Source organism: Dysidea avara, chromosome 2 (genome assembly GCF_963678975.1).
Source record: "Dysidea avara chromosome 2, odDysAvar1.4, whole genome shotgun sequence".
NCBI lineage: Eukaryota > Metazoa > Porifera > Demospongiae > Dictyoceratida > Dysideidae > Dysidea > Dysidea avara.
In genome coordinates this window covers 50,445,691-50,462,455 of record NC_089273.1, presented here as the reverse complement: position 1 = coordinate 50,462,455, position 16,765 = coordinate 50,445,691, and the positions used below count along the sequence as shown (strand labels likewise).

The window sequence follows — 16,765 nt, the reverse complement described above, 5'->3', positions numbered from 1 at the left end:
TGATAACAGAGCTAGAAGTGGAGGAGCAGTGTTTGTCAGTAGGTCTACTATCTGGATCAATGGAAGCTCAAAAGTGAAATTTAATAACAATAACGGTGAATTTGGAGGAGCTGTATCTGTGTGGGACAATTCTGTCATGTCATTTGAGCAAAACTCAACAATAATATTTACTGGAAACAGAGCATCAGTTGGTGGAGGTGCAACTTTTTCTAATATCACACAAAATGGAGAGTCAACACTGGTACGTACAGATGGAGGGGCTATATGGTCACACAATAGTTCTGTATCATTTTATGGTCACTGCACAGTAACTTTTAATAACAATTTTGCCACACATAATGGTGGTGCTTTACATTCTGGACAGAACAGCAGTATATCATTTTGTGGAAACTCAGTTGTTGATTTCAACCATAACAAAGCAGTAAAAAGTTCAGGGGGAGCTGTAGACTTTAGATTAACTTCTTATGTGTTGATATATGATAATGCAATTATTTCATTCCATAACAATACTGCCAGATGGGGAGGAGCTATTGGTGTGTTTGGTAGTTCAAATATTTCATTTGATGGAAATTCAAGAGTAAAATTTACAGTAAACAAGGCCACTAATAGAGGAGGTGCTGTACACCAACATGATAATTGTAGACTGTCATTTGGTGGTAACTCAGTGTTAAAATTCAGCGACAACAGTGCTGAGCATGGAGGTGGAGCTATAGACTCCTACCCTAATGGTAACTGCTACACAACATTTCATGGAAACTCAACCCTGTCATTCCATAACAACAGAGCCAAGTATGGAGGAGTCATACTCTCTGATGATACTAGCAAAATGTCATTTACTGATAATGTAACAATAACATTCACTAACAACAGAGCAATATATGGTGGTGCTTTAGATGCTGACAATTGTGTTGTATCATTTACTGGCCACATCATGGTGACATTTACTAACAATACTGGTGTGGATAGAGGTGGAGCATTGTTCTGTACTTACAACTGTCACATGACTTTTAATGGAAACTCAACTTTGACATTTAACAACAACAATGCCAGGAATGGAGGAGCTATGATGTCTGATACTAGGAGCAGAATTTCATTTGATGAGAGCACAATGGTTACGTTTAATGGAAATGTGGCCACTAATAGCGGAGGAGCTGTCTATGGAGGTGGAGCTATAGACTCATACTCTGGAGGTAACTGCTACACAAAGTTTCATGGAAACTCTACCTTGTCATTCCATAACAACAGAGCCTGGTATGGAGGAGCCATAATCTCTGATCATACTTGCAATATATCATTTACTGACGATGTAACAGTGACATTCAATAACAACAGAGCAACATATGGTGGTGTTTTGTTTGCTAGTACTTCTGATGTATCATTTACTGGCCACTCTATGATGACATTTACTAACAATACTGGTGTGGATAGAGGTGGAGCATTGTACTGTACTAACAACTGTCACATGATGTTTAATGGAAACTCAACTTTGACATTTAACAACAACAATGCCATGAATGGAGGAGCTATGATATCTTATAATAGTAGCAGAATTTCATTTGATGAGAGCACAGCAGTAATATTTAATGGAAATGTGGCCACTGATAGAGGAGGAGCTGTCTATGGAGGTGGAGATACAAGTCAATTCTTTGGAGGTAACTGCTACACAACATTTCATGGAAATTCAACAGTGTCATTCCATAACAACAGAGCAAGATATGGAGGAGCTATACACTCTGATGTAACTAGCAATGTGTCATTTAATCACAATGTAACAATAACATTCACTAACAATACTGCAACATCAGGTGGTGCTTTAAATACTGATAATAGCAATGTGTTATTTACTGGAAACTCGCATGTAATTTTTAGATATAACACTGCTGTACTAACAGGGGGAGCTTTAAGTTGTACTAAAAGTAGTTACTTAATATTTCATGGAAATTCAACAGTATCATTTAAAAATAACAAAGCTGTAGATTCTTCAGGAGGAGCTGTAGCCTCTAGTTCCTATTCACACATGTTATTACATGGAAACACTTCAATAACTTTTGATCACAATATTGCTGGAGATGGTGGAGCTGTGTCTATTGTGCAATCCAATATGAGTATTTCTACACACTCCTTAACAATATTTATAAACAACACAGCTAAAGGACATGGTGGAGCCATATATCTCAGTGATAACTTCACAGCAACATTCATCGATGGCTCTGATATTATGTTCAGTTATAACACTGCCACTGGATATGGTGGAGCTATTTATGGAAAACTTTCTGGTGCTTTTCAAAATAAAGTAATACTGAACACCACAGCCATTCATTTCTATAACAATACTGCTCTTGTAGGTGAAGATATATATGTTCATATACCATCATCCTGTGATGACTTGTGCATAAACAACAGCATTGTGGGTAATGCATACTTTTCACTCTTTGGAAAGCACATCATCAGTACACCTCGCAGTAAACTAGTATTAGGTTACCCAGCTGTGTATATTGATGAAGATAATGACACTAATTGTGGGAAATATTATATAAACAACATAATGCTTGGTCAAGAAATTATCATTAATGCCTGTGTACAGGACTATTATGATCAACCTGCTGATGCAACAAGATTTTTGGTGAGCAGTAACAGTCAAGATTATCACATTATTGGAGCATCAACTGGTATACTTATTTCTTGTAACAATATAAAAGAAATAGGTATAATAGGATATGAAGTTACAACACCGTCAAATATTTCCATGACTCTTACTTCTCATCATGGCAGTCAAACTGACTTGAAAACAATTTCAATAGAATTAATAATTGAACTATCACCATGTCACCCTGGTTTCTATTATGATAACACAACACAATGGTGTATATGCTACTATGATGATGATATCATAACTTGTTCTGATAGTACATCATTTATCAGGAGAGGTTATTGGTTTGGAGTAGTCAATGATAAATCAACAGTGACAGTTTGTCCAAACAATTACTGTGACTTTCCTTGTTGTGAAGCCACTAATGGATTTTATAAACTCTCACCAGTGAGAATGAATCAGTGTAGTTCACACAGATCTGGTACTGCTTGTGGTAGTTGTGAAGAAGGCTATACTCTTTCATTTGATTCTGTAGAATGTGTAAGTGTTGACAAATGTTCAGCTGGACAGACAGTAATGGTAGTCACATTATCAGTGATATACTGGATAGTCATAGTTATACTAGTGTTTATTATGACATACTATCATGTTGGGATTGGTTATTTGTATGCTATTACATACTATTACAGTATGCTGGATATTTTACTGAGCCAAAATTTATACCAATCAAAAGGATTGTTTACAACTGTTACCACTTTGTCCAGTCTTGTGAAAATCACTCCACGATTTCTAGGACAGCTTTGCTTAGTAAAGTATATGAGTGGAATAGACCAACAATTCATTCACTATACACATCTACTAGCTGTCTTAGTTATAATAGCAATAATCTGTCAATCAGCAAGAATATCTCACAAATTTGCATCATTTATTGGTAGAAGTATTATCCGTACTATTTGTTTCCTTGTGCTCATGTCCTATACTTCTGTGACCACAACTTCATTACTGTTGTTGAGATCACTGACATTTGATAATGTGGATAAGGTTTACACTTACCTATCACCTGACATAGAGTACTTTCGTGGTCGTCATCTACCATATTTTATTGTAGCAGTGTTATGTACACTAGTGATTGTGATTGGTCTACCACTTCTACTGCTACTAGAGCCATTCCTTAACCACAAGATTAACTTCACCAGGATAAAGCCATTACTGGATCAGTTTCAAGGATGCTACAAAGACAAGTATCGTAGCTTTGCAGCTTTTTATATGATTTGTCGATTTGTTATTACTATGATAATCATTGTAACTCCATCTACGGATATCCTCTTCCTACATTTATTGATTTTTTCAAGTGCGATATTGGCTTTTATATTGATAAGTGTATTAAGACCTTATGACCACAAGATCCTGAACATCTTTGATGGGTTGATTTTACTATTAGTGGTCCTGCCTACACTGATACCACTTGTTAGTCAACAATTATCAACAGCTACTATTATCATTGTAATGATTCTACCACTGATCTTCTTCATTACTCTGGAACTGATAGTACACAAAGAGGCCATCAAGACTATTACTACAAAGATAGCTGCACATTTTAAGACTGAGCCAGTTTCTACCACCAATGATAATAATGAGGTACCAATGGGTGATATTGGAATAATTATTGATGATAATATGAGGAAGAATGCTACTATCTGTGAAATGTAAGTATGTACTATAGCTAGTTGTCAATGTCAGCTATTTATGATCACACAAATTTAACTTTATTTATAATGTATACAATTACATCATCTACAGTGATGTAATGTAGCTGATCTCGTTGGCTTAAATGTTAAGAATTTATTTTTGGAGACATCAAGTTAGTATTGAATTGTCGGTATTAATTTTTATGACATTCCCAGTAATTACATCAGCAGTAGTTAAACATTACTTTTGTTAACCCAACTTGTCAATAATACTCAGATTACCCTTAAGAACTATCTTTTGTTAAAATGCACAGTAATCATGTAGTGTTCTGTACTATATATAATTATTTTTATCAAGTACTGTATTATAACTACATCACACATGAGGTAGTATGTGTTTATTGTTTATAATGTTACTATAATGGCTTACCTATATGTTACAATTGTACTATAAACAATAGTAGTCAGTTTCCAGTGTGTACTATGTTGTTGTTTATAACAGTCCTTCAAACACAAGTGATGATGCTACTCACTTCCGGGATTCTTTCCTGGAGGTGATGGATCAGATAGAAGACTGATGTATACAGCGTGATCAATAACAATGACACTAATAATCATGCATACACACTTTTCATATTTAGTAGCTACTTTGAACTATGTTATCTTGTATTGTATACTACACTGAGCTTGTAGAAATACAATTATTATAACTATTGTTATTGCATTAGATTTCATTTTGTTTACCATAATATTATTATGTACTTAATGCAGCATTCTGTAGCTAAGTCAGATCATCATTAATCATACTTGATAGGTTGACAGTTCGTAAGCAATATTGGGTTTTCAAAGAAAGGGTATTTCTGATGCTATATTAATTGAAGTATAATATTATTATAGATTATGAATAAAATTAACAACAAACCTACTTGACCTTTGGGTTCAGATTTTAGGTTATTTTAGTTAATCCAAATATCTGTAGGGACAAAGTTGTAGCATTGATTACTCTATTAGAGTAGCTATGCTTGACTGTAATATTAGGTTACTATAGGAACTATGGTGATCTTCTACAACTATGATCTCTCAACACATAGTATGTTTATTAACATGCATCTAGATAGGTTTTTGTGGTTTTAATCAAAATGGCCACTAACAAGCTTTATTATTAATTTGATTGAAAAAACTTATCATAGCAAAAATCCTATACAGGGGTGTACATCGCTCTAATTTCACCAGTATACATCTCTGTGAATACTATCCCACTAGGACCTGTGAGAAGGTTAAATGCAAATACTTTTGATTATACTAACATAACAACAGTAACAGTATAATATTACTGAGTTAAAAGACACCCTTAATAATAATTATTAAAATTAATGCGTCAGTGAACAATTTATTTATAGGTTGCACTTTTAGTTGCACCTATAAATGTCAAATGAAATAAAATTGACAAATTCAACTGATCATGATTCATCAAAATATCCAGCCTTTTCTCTCATTAACATTTCCTGTTTGTACTGACTTAGTACATTAAATGAAACTTCTAACTGAGTTGCAAAATGTTTTTTAGCCAGTTATATCATTGCATAAACTAGCTAGCTAGTCACCAGGAAATTATCATTATGCATTATACAATCAAAGAATTATTTAAGAATAGTGTTAAAACCAGCTCTATATGGGTGAGCCCAGTGCCCTACAGTTCATCAGACACACACCACAGTCACTATAGATTGAGAGAACTATGTACAGCATGGTTACCCCGTGGTCTACCAAACTTGTTAGATTGTATTAAATTTTTTCTAAAAATTTCCTTGTGCCCCCACCTTTGGATATGCCACTGCACAAGATATTGTTGTTGCAGTAACAAAGCAATTAATTACTGGAAATCATTATACAAACTAACTGTTGATTTTCCCTATACCGGTATATCATACAGTACGGTAGTACTGTATATTAGGAATCATGGATATTTGGGTTCTCTTAGCCAAAATATTCACCAAAAAACCAGCTTCACAACTCCATCCTGGCACCTTGGCAGTATTGGTTAGGTATGCCTGCCTGCCTGCCCACCTGCCTATTCTTCAGTAGCAGTAAAAGCAGTTCTAGGATTTCCAAAGGATGGATGCTAGGCTAGGGGCATCTATATAGCAGGGGCTAAGAAAGATCTAGTAGGTAGAGCTACAGTATTACATTGTGTGAAACACACTCAACATGCAGGAGTATCTGGGTGGGTCTGGAGTCTGGGGGCATGCCCTCTTAGAAAATATTTGTAAATTTAACCTTCTGAGATTGGATTTGATAATTTTTTTGAATAAGCATAAAACCCAGCATTATATGTGACTGGGCCTGCGATAGTAGGGCATGTGGGTACAAGCTACACCCTGTCACAAAATGGATCATATCTCACTACTGAAGTAGAACATCTGCATTCTGTAACTTGCATTATAAAGCCAATAAAATGCTTAATACATGCTAAAAATTTCATGGCCATACTGTAATAGTATCAAACGTTATGAGTCATGAAAGTTTGAAAAATTAGGCAAATTTTATGATCCCACATGTCCTATTTTTGTAGGCCCAATAACATATAATTATACGTAGCACAGGTAATACCATGCAAACCAACAGCATACAGAGCACACTTAGCATCTATGTATAGTTGGCTTGATACACTCTAAACAGTACATGTGATAAACAAGTAAAATCTTCATTTACATTAACTCAATCTGCATTAGCAATTATTTTTCCTGAGAGAGCATACCCTCAGACTCATGAATCCACATGCTGTTGATACCATAACAATACAGTATTTATATACAAACAGATTACAGCCATGTTGGTCTGTATTAAGTTGATTGGAAAATAAGTAGACAGCAACTAACAGTTCAGGATAATAATAGCAATGGTATTTCCAAAGCAGGAAGAATGTGCGCAGTTAACAATGTTATAGCTGTAAGGTATGAGGGTACAACCTGTAGGATTATTATTGTACCATATAATTACAATTGATGATACAAGTTAGTTACCTGTAGGTCAAGTAATAATTAAACAGGGTTTGGGGGGACAGCCTGGAGGCCCAGGGTGAAGTCTCCAGTCCTCCCTCCCCTTTGGCAGCCCTGCAGAGCTGCACAGTATACCTATATAGTACTGCAGTATTATAGTTTGAGCTTAAAGTTGAATTTCAAGTGGTCTAGGAGGCACCCTCCAGAAGTTGTAGGATATAATTATTTTCTATTAGCACTGATATATAAATTGATGTTATAATATTATAATAATATAATAAGGCAAAAGGCACAAGACAAAACCACAACCAGCAACCTGAATCTATGTTGCAACTACTTTAAAAGAGTTTTCACCAGGGAGGGAAACCTGAGGATGCATGGAAATTTCTGATTCATACCATAAGTTATTGCATAGCATTTCAGTCCTTTGGAAAGTTGGAATTTTAAAAAGATGAACTTTCACCGATTAAACTATAAATGTGACCATGCACTCTAATATCCTTCTACTTGTATTGCATTTTGAAGTTTGAACATACAGTATTATAAGTAAACGTGATATCTTTGTCAAATGGCAATAGGAAATTGTGTGGACATTCAAACCAAGAATCAAGTTTGTAGCTAAAACTGATTTATCCACATATTAACTAAAAGAAGCAACTCTGAGTGGCAGCGTTTCAAGAGAATTTTTATTACTGAAACAGTTTCCAAACTGAAACTAGCAGTGTGCAAATGTGTAAACCCTTAATGTGTTTAGGTACATGTGCAACTCCAATCTGCACACTAAGCTTAAGGCTACTCTTGCTGTGAGCATTTCAAGAGGATTTTTTATTGTTGGAAATGATGTCTTACCGTAATTTGCTTTTTTTCATTGTAAAAAAAAAATTTTTTGTATGAAAAAACTTGTACGAAAATTTCTTACACAAAAGTTTTTACATAGGATCGAAATAAGCAGTCATTCACGTAAATCATACAAAAATATCTTTACATGAAAATAAAGCGAATTATGGTATGCGTCACAGCACATAAAAGGTATAGAATTTCAACTATTAAGCAACTGTTAATGATGAGATATCAGTGCACAGGTGAAGAAGTGTTTATTTTCAGCATACACACTGGTCTTGTAGTTTTACAGATGGATGTTCTATTAGAATAGTTTACTGTTCAATATTATTTTTGATTTTTAACAGCTTTGCCTTTAGATTCCTTAGAGACTAGCTCTTTAAATTTTCTTGTTTTTATTGTCCATGTACACTTAAGATGCAAGTGTACTTTTAGTGTAACATTTACTAACTCGCTAGCTATATAGCATATGGTAAATATTCTGGAGGAGGTGCCTCGGCACCTCATTTAAACACACACACCCCTCCCCTAAATCCATCTTTGAGATGTTAATTATACACATTGTTCATTTTAATGAAAATTAAAACATGTTCACTGACTAATTTAAAAGATGAAAATTTTCACATAATAACTGAGTACAAAGAAGATTATTATAATAAAACTGGTATACTAAGGTAGTATACTAAGTTAGGATATTCTTGTATACTTACATTATAAATATAAAGGATTAAGTGTTATGCATTTGCCAGGTGTAGTCATGGTTACATGTATGGTTTGGTTGTTACACATCAAAATTTAGCCACTGGTAGATACAACTATCGATGAACTTCTTGCGGACACACTTGTCTAAACAAAATGATCTTCTGAAAGCACTTGTTCCCTGTAGGCACTCTAGTCCTCTCATCTGCTGACCAAACCGATGAATTACTTGTGGAATTTTCCACATGATTGTGTCCGTGTGCCCGTGATCAGGACAGAAGGAGTTTATTTTGCTGAGGACTTGTTTGAGTAAAGTGTAGTGATTTAACTAGAGTAATGGATAACACAAAGTGAATAATACACAATTCTGTGCTGAGTTTGCATGATTTTCATGAAATATTCTAATAGTTCAGTCACAAACAGTTTATTATTATCAAGCTAAGTGATTGCTCTATTAGAGTATTTCTAACTCATTTAACCACATAGATAATCCAAACTTATGCCAGCATTACTAGCAGGTCTGTAATGTATTTGGTACAATTAAAGGGACACTCCGTCGGTATTGTTTACAACGTGAAACCACTTAAGTTTTATGATGCAATGTTACTTAGCTGAAGACGTAAAATTATAAAGTAGTGGGTGAATGTTTCTAAACCATGTACATGTTGCAATGTTGTACTTATACTGCTACGAAGGGATAGGAGATACAGCTGCATATAATAAATGCTACATAACAACTTGTGCCATGTATTACAACCAGGTGGATGGTTGGAGAGTGACCATCGTAGTTTACAAAAAGCAACACAGCGATTGTTGTTGAGGTGCCTGTTTATTCATGTGCCACACTGTTGCACAGCTGGGGAAACATGTTAGGCTGTATCTCACCTGCCTAACTAATGCGTGGTTGAATGGCTTCGATACTGATGGAGTGTCCCTTTAAGTGGTCATTTCACTATTTATATAATTGATACGAGACAAGATTTCAATGAATTACCTTCCTGACAATGACATCAGCTTGTAAAACATCCTTATCACTCATGTGTGCTGCTAATTGTGTTTGACTCCTGTGTAATTGAAATAAATGTGAAATAATAATTAGTTAACAACAAGTGAATTGGAAGTTTCCTAGTTCTAAAATGCACATGTACACTGCACTTCCATGCAGGTACTTACGGATGCATGCATGTATGCACACAGTCACGCACACTCACATCATACTACAACAGACAAACGCACAGACGGATACTCCACACATACAATTATACACACTTACCAGTTCTTTCATCCATAATCTTATTCTTCTCAACATTTCAGTCTCCTCATTCTCAGTTGGTACACAAGACTTTAATTCCCATATTGAGTGATATTGAGAATATGAGTTGATCAATATGTCAAACATTGTAATACATGATGTTGCCTGTGATTCTTCCTGTAGTGAGTATAACAATCTTATAAACAAGTTACAAGTTTATTGTAATGTTTACATGTGCTAACTTCTTATTGGTTAATAGCGGGATAGCAGTTAACACATAAACAAGATAAAGGAATTATGTAGTATAACACAATAGACTACTAGCCAATACATCAGAACAATTACAAGTCAACTACAGTATTATATCCCATATTAAATCTTGTATTGTCATCGGGGTAATCCCCATGGATTACTATGTAATAGATAACCTAATATGTGATATTATTAGCATTGGTACTCTACTGAGCCGTGACATTCCCCGAAACACATACACAGAAGGAAGAGAGATCAGTAAGGTGAGTTTTTGGGGGGTATAAATCATATCATTGTCCACACCACCTGTTGTCATAACAGTCACCTGTTGTCATAACAATCTCCTGTTGTCATAACAACTACTATACTAACGTAATATTCATTGTGAACGGTAGTAAACTGTCTAATTCCATCGGCTACAAGCAATAATCTGATAAAATAGAAAATTGACTATCAAATTTGCATATACATACTAGGGCTGAGCGATACTACCGTTTTTGCAATATATCACGATATTTTGAAAGTATCAATATCGCGATATTTTGTTTTTAACTATCATGACACCATGCCTGTACATTGCTGTCATTAAAAATCCATTTGTTATGCTGTACTAGGCTCAAGAATCCTTGTAAGTCATAACTTGGTTACCCCTGAGGTGTGAACACCATAACATAACTTCAAAGCATGTGTTACAATAACTTTTACTGTAAACAAGGTTGATAGTGGCTAGTTTGATGTTTTAAAGACTTCCTGAAGGAATACTGAGGAATACACTATATAGCACCAGCTATGATTGACATATTTGTAAGTATCGTGAACTATTCAGTATCATGAACAGTGGCTTAGTATCGATCATGATACTAAAATGGCAGTATCGCTCAGCCCTAATACATACGGTACCACACAAACGCAATGTTACAAGCACTAAATTGCATTGCACATGATTAGAAACATGCTAAAAAGGGGCATGGTAGCTGTTTTGTTGGTGAGTAACAAAATGGCTGCCATGCTCCATGAACAAAACAGCTGTCACGCCCAGAGCTTTTAATTGTGCACAATTAGTGCTAGCGACGTTGCGTTTGGGCTGTACTGTATGACAGCTACAGTGCACTTACCAGGGTTGTGGATGACCTACTCATCCACACTGGAAAATGGATGGGACCCAACTCAAACAGAGACGTGCACCAAGGGCTATATCATGTGGGCAGTAGACAGTGTACTACATGAGAACAAAATATGTAAATAAGTAGCTATATAATTATTATACCAAACACATACATACACAAGTGGTCTTTTTGGATGTAGCCCTCAAGCTCAGATTGACTCATCATAAATGGCTCCATGTAGACCTATAAACAACAACACACAATCTCAAACACTTCAAACTGTTAGTTCCTCTTCTCAAATTGGAACTTACATATCAAATAGAGATCTCAACAATAGTACTATGCTTATAATAGCTAACTGATGAATGGAGACAAGACTGAAGGGTTAAATGACTAGTCAACAGCTACTTGCATCCCTCTAAGGGATACTGTATACAAACCAATTATTGAGGGAAATAACTGTCATGGAGTTGTAGTTACTTACCTGTTCATCATAAACATCAGGGTTTACTCTATGCTAAATGGTATGGTAGTACCATTCAAGTAGGGATCGCCTAGACATAGCCGTAGCTAGCACCTCATGGTTGGGGGGACTAGGCAGTGGTAAAGATACGTAAAAAGATGGTTGAATATGCAAAGCATGTGAGAAAGCCTGCTAAACTAGGGGGTCTGGGGGAATACCAACCAGAAAAAAATTAAAAACTAATTCTCTGAAATTTCAGTGTATTTTTAGGTAGTTGGTAAAATGCGGATTTCTGGAATTCCGCGCGGAATTCCGGAATTATGGGGGAGGCAATTTTATAAAATCCAGATCGAAATACTCTAATAGAACACACACCCATATTCTAATAGAGCACAAGCAATTTATGTGATTGTTGTTCCTGGTGTTGAACTATGCCTTCCCTCAATGGCTGGATACTGTAACAGCTTAATAGTCTCACATGGCTTGACCGCTTTTGCTGGGTAGGGGAATGAAAAATGTCTAGCTTCAGTGAAAGAACTGTGCTGAGACTGAGATTTTTAATTTGTGACAGGACGTGCTGTTATTGGACAGCGCTTACAACATCGCTGTAACAAGCCGCCCAGACTCAAGCGGTGCAAGTTAGTGCTTCCTCAGGAAGTCACCATGCTCGACGGCCGTGTACTTAGTTAAATTACTGGCAGCCGAATATAGCTACGCTGAGTTACTCATTGCACACCATGGCTTACCTTTGTTTCTTCGGTACTGGTTCCTCCTCTTCTTCGCTGCTGCAGTCATCTACTTCTAACGTTTCATCCATTTCTAACGACCGAGGATAACGTTTTTTCGACGCTGGTTCCTTCTCTTCTTCCCCACTGCTGCAGTCATCTATTTCAAACTTAGCTTCCATTTCGAACAAGCGAGAATAGCGTTTCTTCAACGATGGTTCCTTCTCTTCTTCTTGGCTGCTGCTGCTGTCACCTACTTCTAACGCAGCGTCCATTACATAGTAACAAGCGAGAATATTAAATACCACAAAATGACTCGTTTTGAAATCACGTGATAACATTAATGGACGCGGAATTCCGTAACGGAATTCCGGAAATCCGCATTTTACTAACTACCGTATTTTTAGCAGTAAAAATGTTAGTAGTGTTACAATACAAACAACACTGCTGAACACAAGAATTAATTTTAGAGGCACTTATCACAATCACCACTCTAAAGTGTTGCTGAGGAGTTGGGTCTGCAGGTAGATAGTTTCGTAATTACTTTATGGATTGCTGATTGGTTAGAAAGGTGATTATATAGTAATCTGAATTGTTGATGGTAGGCTGAGTACTTAAGAGATATGGCTATCCAAATAATTTGGGAGGCTATAGCCCCCATAGCCTCACCCCCCCCCCCCCCCCACTGCTTCCTACGCCTATGCTAGAAAATTTCGCGTGACGCCCAAAGTTCAGCCTTTAAAAATCACTCTAGAGACATCTTACTTAACGAAAATCACCTTTACAGAATAATACTAGTCCATATAATATATAAAACACTTACAGGTGGTTGGATATACAATTTAAAAAAATCATCAAAACGCAAATTTTAGTCTCACTGACCACAGTCGCAAGGCTAGAGGCAAAATGAAGCAGCGCATGGCCACCATTTTACGCCACAATAACAAACTCACCAGCGGAATGTGCCTTTTGGGGTTCCGACAAGTGTAGGCCCCCTGCACCTTGTCTTTTCTTTTATCTTCAATCAGGCTGCTTGTATTTTCATCCAACGAAACCATATCGAGGTGTTAATTCGTATCAACAATTTTTTTCAGCAACATATATAGATGCCACAGAATTATGTTAGAGCTGGATTTCAGAAGCATTTCAGTCCCAGCACTATACCAGCTAGCTATCTGCAAGTCGCAACTGGATCCTGCACACAGTAGGTTCATGACCACGCCCATCAATTAAAGATCTGGGTGGACTAATAGCTATAGAATACGGGGACCACACCACTTAACAATCAAACAACAGTAAACAAGATGACCTCACCCTTTATTGGTCTAGCTAGCTGCACACTTCTTGGCTGACTCAAGATATACTCTAATACAACAGTCATGTATGATATTCTACTCTTACTGTAGCTAACAGTCACAAGTTACATTGTAGCTAGCAGCAAAAAAACTAAACAAATTAGTATTTTAGAAATCGTTAATTTAAAAATGAAGTAGGGATCTATGCAATAAAAAGTAGTGAAACAAGAGATGACCGACGGTATTATAGCATAGCTCAGTGAGAAAGTCCCTACTTTGGCACATTGCTCAATGCCAAAGTAGGGACTTTCCCAGGGTTTACTCTATGCAATATAATTGACAATCAAGTCATCTCATAAAATAAAATCATAAAATTTGTTTAGCCTCGAAAATTACATACCGTATTGTCTCGAATTACGGCCCAGGCATTTCTTTCTTTCAAGCAACTTTTTATCCCAGCTACTAAACGAGACCGGCAACTATACAAGACCGGTGTTTATATACCTGATCAGCATTTACGAGTCAACTTCATACCTTGGTGTTGTACTCTCCTGGACTCTCCTTGATGTTTCCCTCACAGATTCAAGCTTACAAGGAGCTCTGTAAAACGTTCTTCACTTCATCGTTAGTAACACTGCCCGGAATTGTTTGACTGCACTAGACGTTTATTTGAGACCTGGCATTTATTTTTGTTATGATGCTTTATACTCCCAGCGACTAAACAGGACCAGGCATTTATACGAGACCGGCCATAATTCGAGACAATACAGTACTTCAACACTACACACGTACAGTGGAGCTCCATTTGGGACCACTGAAATTTTATTATTTAAATTTCAGAGGAAAATTGCATTGAATTATTAGGTGAACCTAGGGACATCAAAAACCATCCTTTGTAAGTAGTGTCCCCTTAACAGAAGTGCTACTGTATAGTGTACTTTCATGGCTTCACTCCCATTAAAAAGTGACCTAACAAGTCTGCATCAGTAACATCACACACACACACACTCACACACATACTCACGCATGCACGCATGCACACACTACACACACACACTCACACACACGCACACTACACACACACACATCTACTGTGTTACAAAGAATTGCAATCAACAAAAGATGGGATAACGTACACAAATTAACAACATGTAGATACACATGGTGTAAATATATATGTGAAAACCCTGTCTAGTTCGCACAACTTCCAAATTTCTTTTTATTTTCTTAGCATTATCTGCATTGTCCAAGGAATGGTTCACCAAAGTTTCAGCCGATTATGGTGAGTAGTTTTGGAATTACAGCACTAGAAAGTAGGGAGAGTAAGGTGATCGATTTGTACAGTGACTATACTAAAAATAAACTACAGACGCTTACATTTGCAGCCATATCTTCCGTTTGGATTAGTCTACAAAGTTGGGATTTGGCTTTCAATGTTCACCATGGATTGGCAGATTGACCAAGGTCTAGTTTTAGCCCTGCAGTCACTTGCACATAGGTGTATGATGGCGGTTTTACTGAAGATTTTGTTTATGTCTACCGCATCGTAAACAAACATATGCGATACGCAAACCATTGGGGCTACAGAAACCAAACAAAGATTTTCAAACTTTCCATGAGTAGGCAAATAAGATGGTGTAATGGATTTAAGACTTCTTTGCCTGAGTAATGGCTCGATTAAAACTTGCATACACTTTTCTTTGTAACACACATAATTTCACCAATTTTAAAAAAAATTGTTTTTCTCAAAACGCATGCTTGCATGAAATAGATGGGTTTTTGTTGAGACAGTCACATATAGCCTACTGGTTTCTATGGTGGAGTGGACAGAATGCTAAAAAGGGTTGCCTGCCAACCGTTTAAAGTACATGTATAATGACATTCACAAGCTAGTAGCAAGAGTGTATAATAGTAACATAAAGCACTGAACGATGTATTACCCTGTAATTAATAATTGCAGTAACTATTTGTTTAATGTTGAGCACAGCTAATGGTTGCTCTGATTCAGCCACAAAACCAAGTGGCAATACACTCGTTTGTTTCACTGTTTTCAGGAGTGAACTAGAGTTATCTTGGTCCTTACTACACTTTCCTTGTACAACTGTTGAATACTTACGTAGTTGAATAACATGAAAAACTGGTGAACAAAGACCCATTGCCACGTACACATTTCAAACAACTATTTAATGTAAATGAACATTTACAGAAATGTCTGTGTTATTCTACGATTAATCACACTATTATACTCCTTGCTAGGCCTGCGCCTAATATGCTGGCATAATTGTGAGAATAATAGGTCAGCAATTTCGTGAGAACAATTCCGGAATAATAGGATTGTTACAGGCATAATTTTAGAATTATCGGACGTTCACAGGAATAATCAGTGAAATTAAGGGGTGTGTCTATTCTTGATTAGCTAGAAGAAAGTACTTAACTACTAAGAATGATAGATGGCTGGCATTATTATACGAGTGCTGGCTGAAAGGAGCTCTAAAAGATCGATATACTCTAATAGAACGTTCAATTACTCTAATAGAGCAGTCAGATCGTTTCATGTTAACAATCTGCAGACAGCATCAGGGATTTAACTGCATGATTATCTGTAATTCTGAAACTTGTACATTTTATGCCAGTGTACCTTCTTTAAGTCTTTCAACAAACATATTGATATCATTATCCACTAAACTTAGCATGTAGTTATAGCTACAGCTTTAATACACTGATAATTGAAAACTCTTGTTATACTCCCGATAGCTATTTTACGTCTGTTGTAATGGCTATAGCCATTATGTGTAAGGTGGAATGCTTCATTTATGGCTAGCTATTAATTAATTACTTCTGGCAAAACTACTAATA

The 16,765-nt window shown here is 36.3% G+C and overlaps 1 protein-coding gene and 1 long non-coding RNA gene across 4 annotated transcripts in view; both read right to left on the bottom strand.

Annotated features, from left to right (window-relative positions):
- The window catches only part of LOC136247561 (equilibrative nucleoside transporter 1-like), a 265,718-nt gene that overhangs the window by 92,166 nt on the left and 156,787 nt on the right, over positions 1-16,765 (bottom strand). The gene's annotated exons all lie outside the window — the stretch shown is intronic.
- LOC136247572 (uncharacterized) lies at positions 9,803-12,153 on the bottom strand. 2 transcript variants are annotated; one of them, XR_010697649.1, is made up of 4 exons: positions 11,599-12,153; positions 11,436-11,539; positions 10,090-10,245; positions 9,803-9,880 (listed from the first exon to the last, which is right to left on the bottom strand). It is a non-coding gene; the product is annotated as an uncharacterized lncRNA (long non-coding RNA). The 2 variants fall into 2 exon arrangements; XR_010697648.1 differs by having other exon boundaries at positions 11,603-12,153.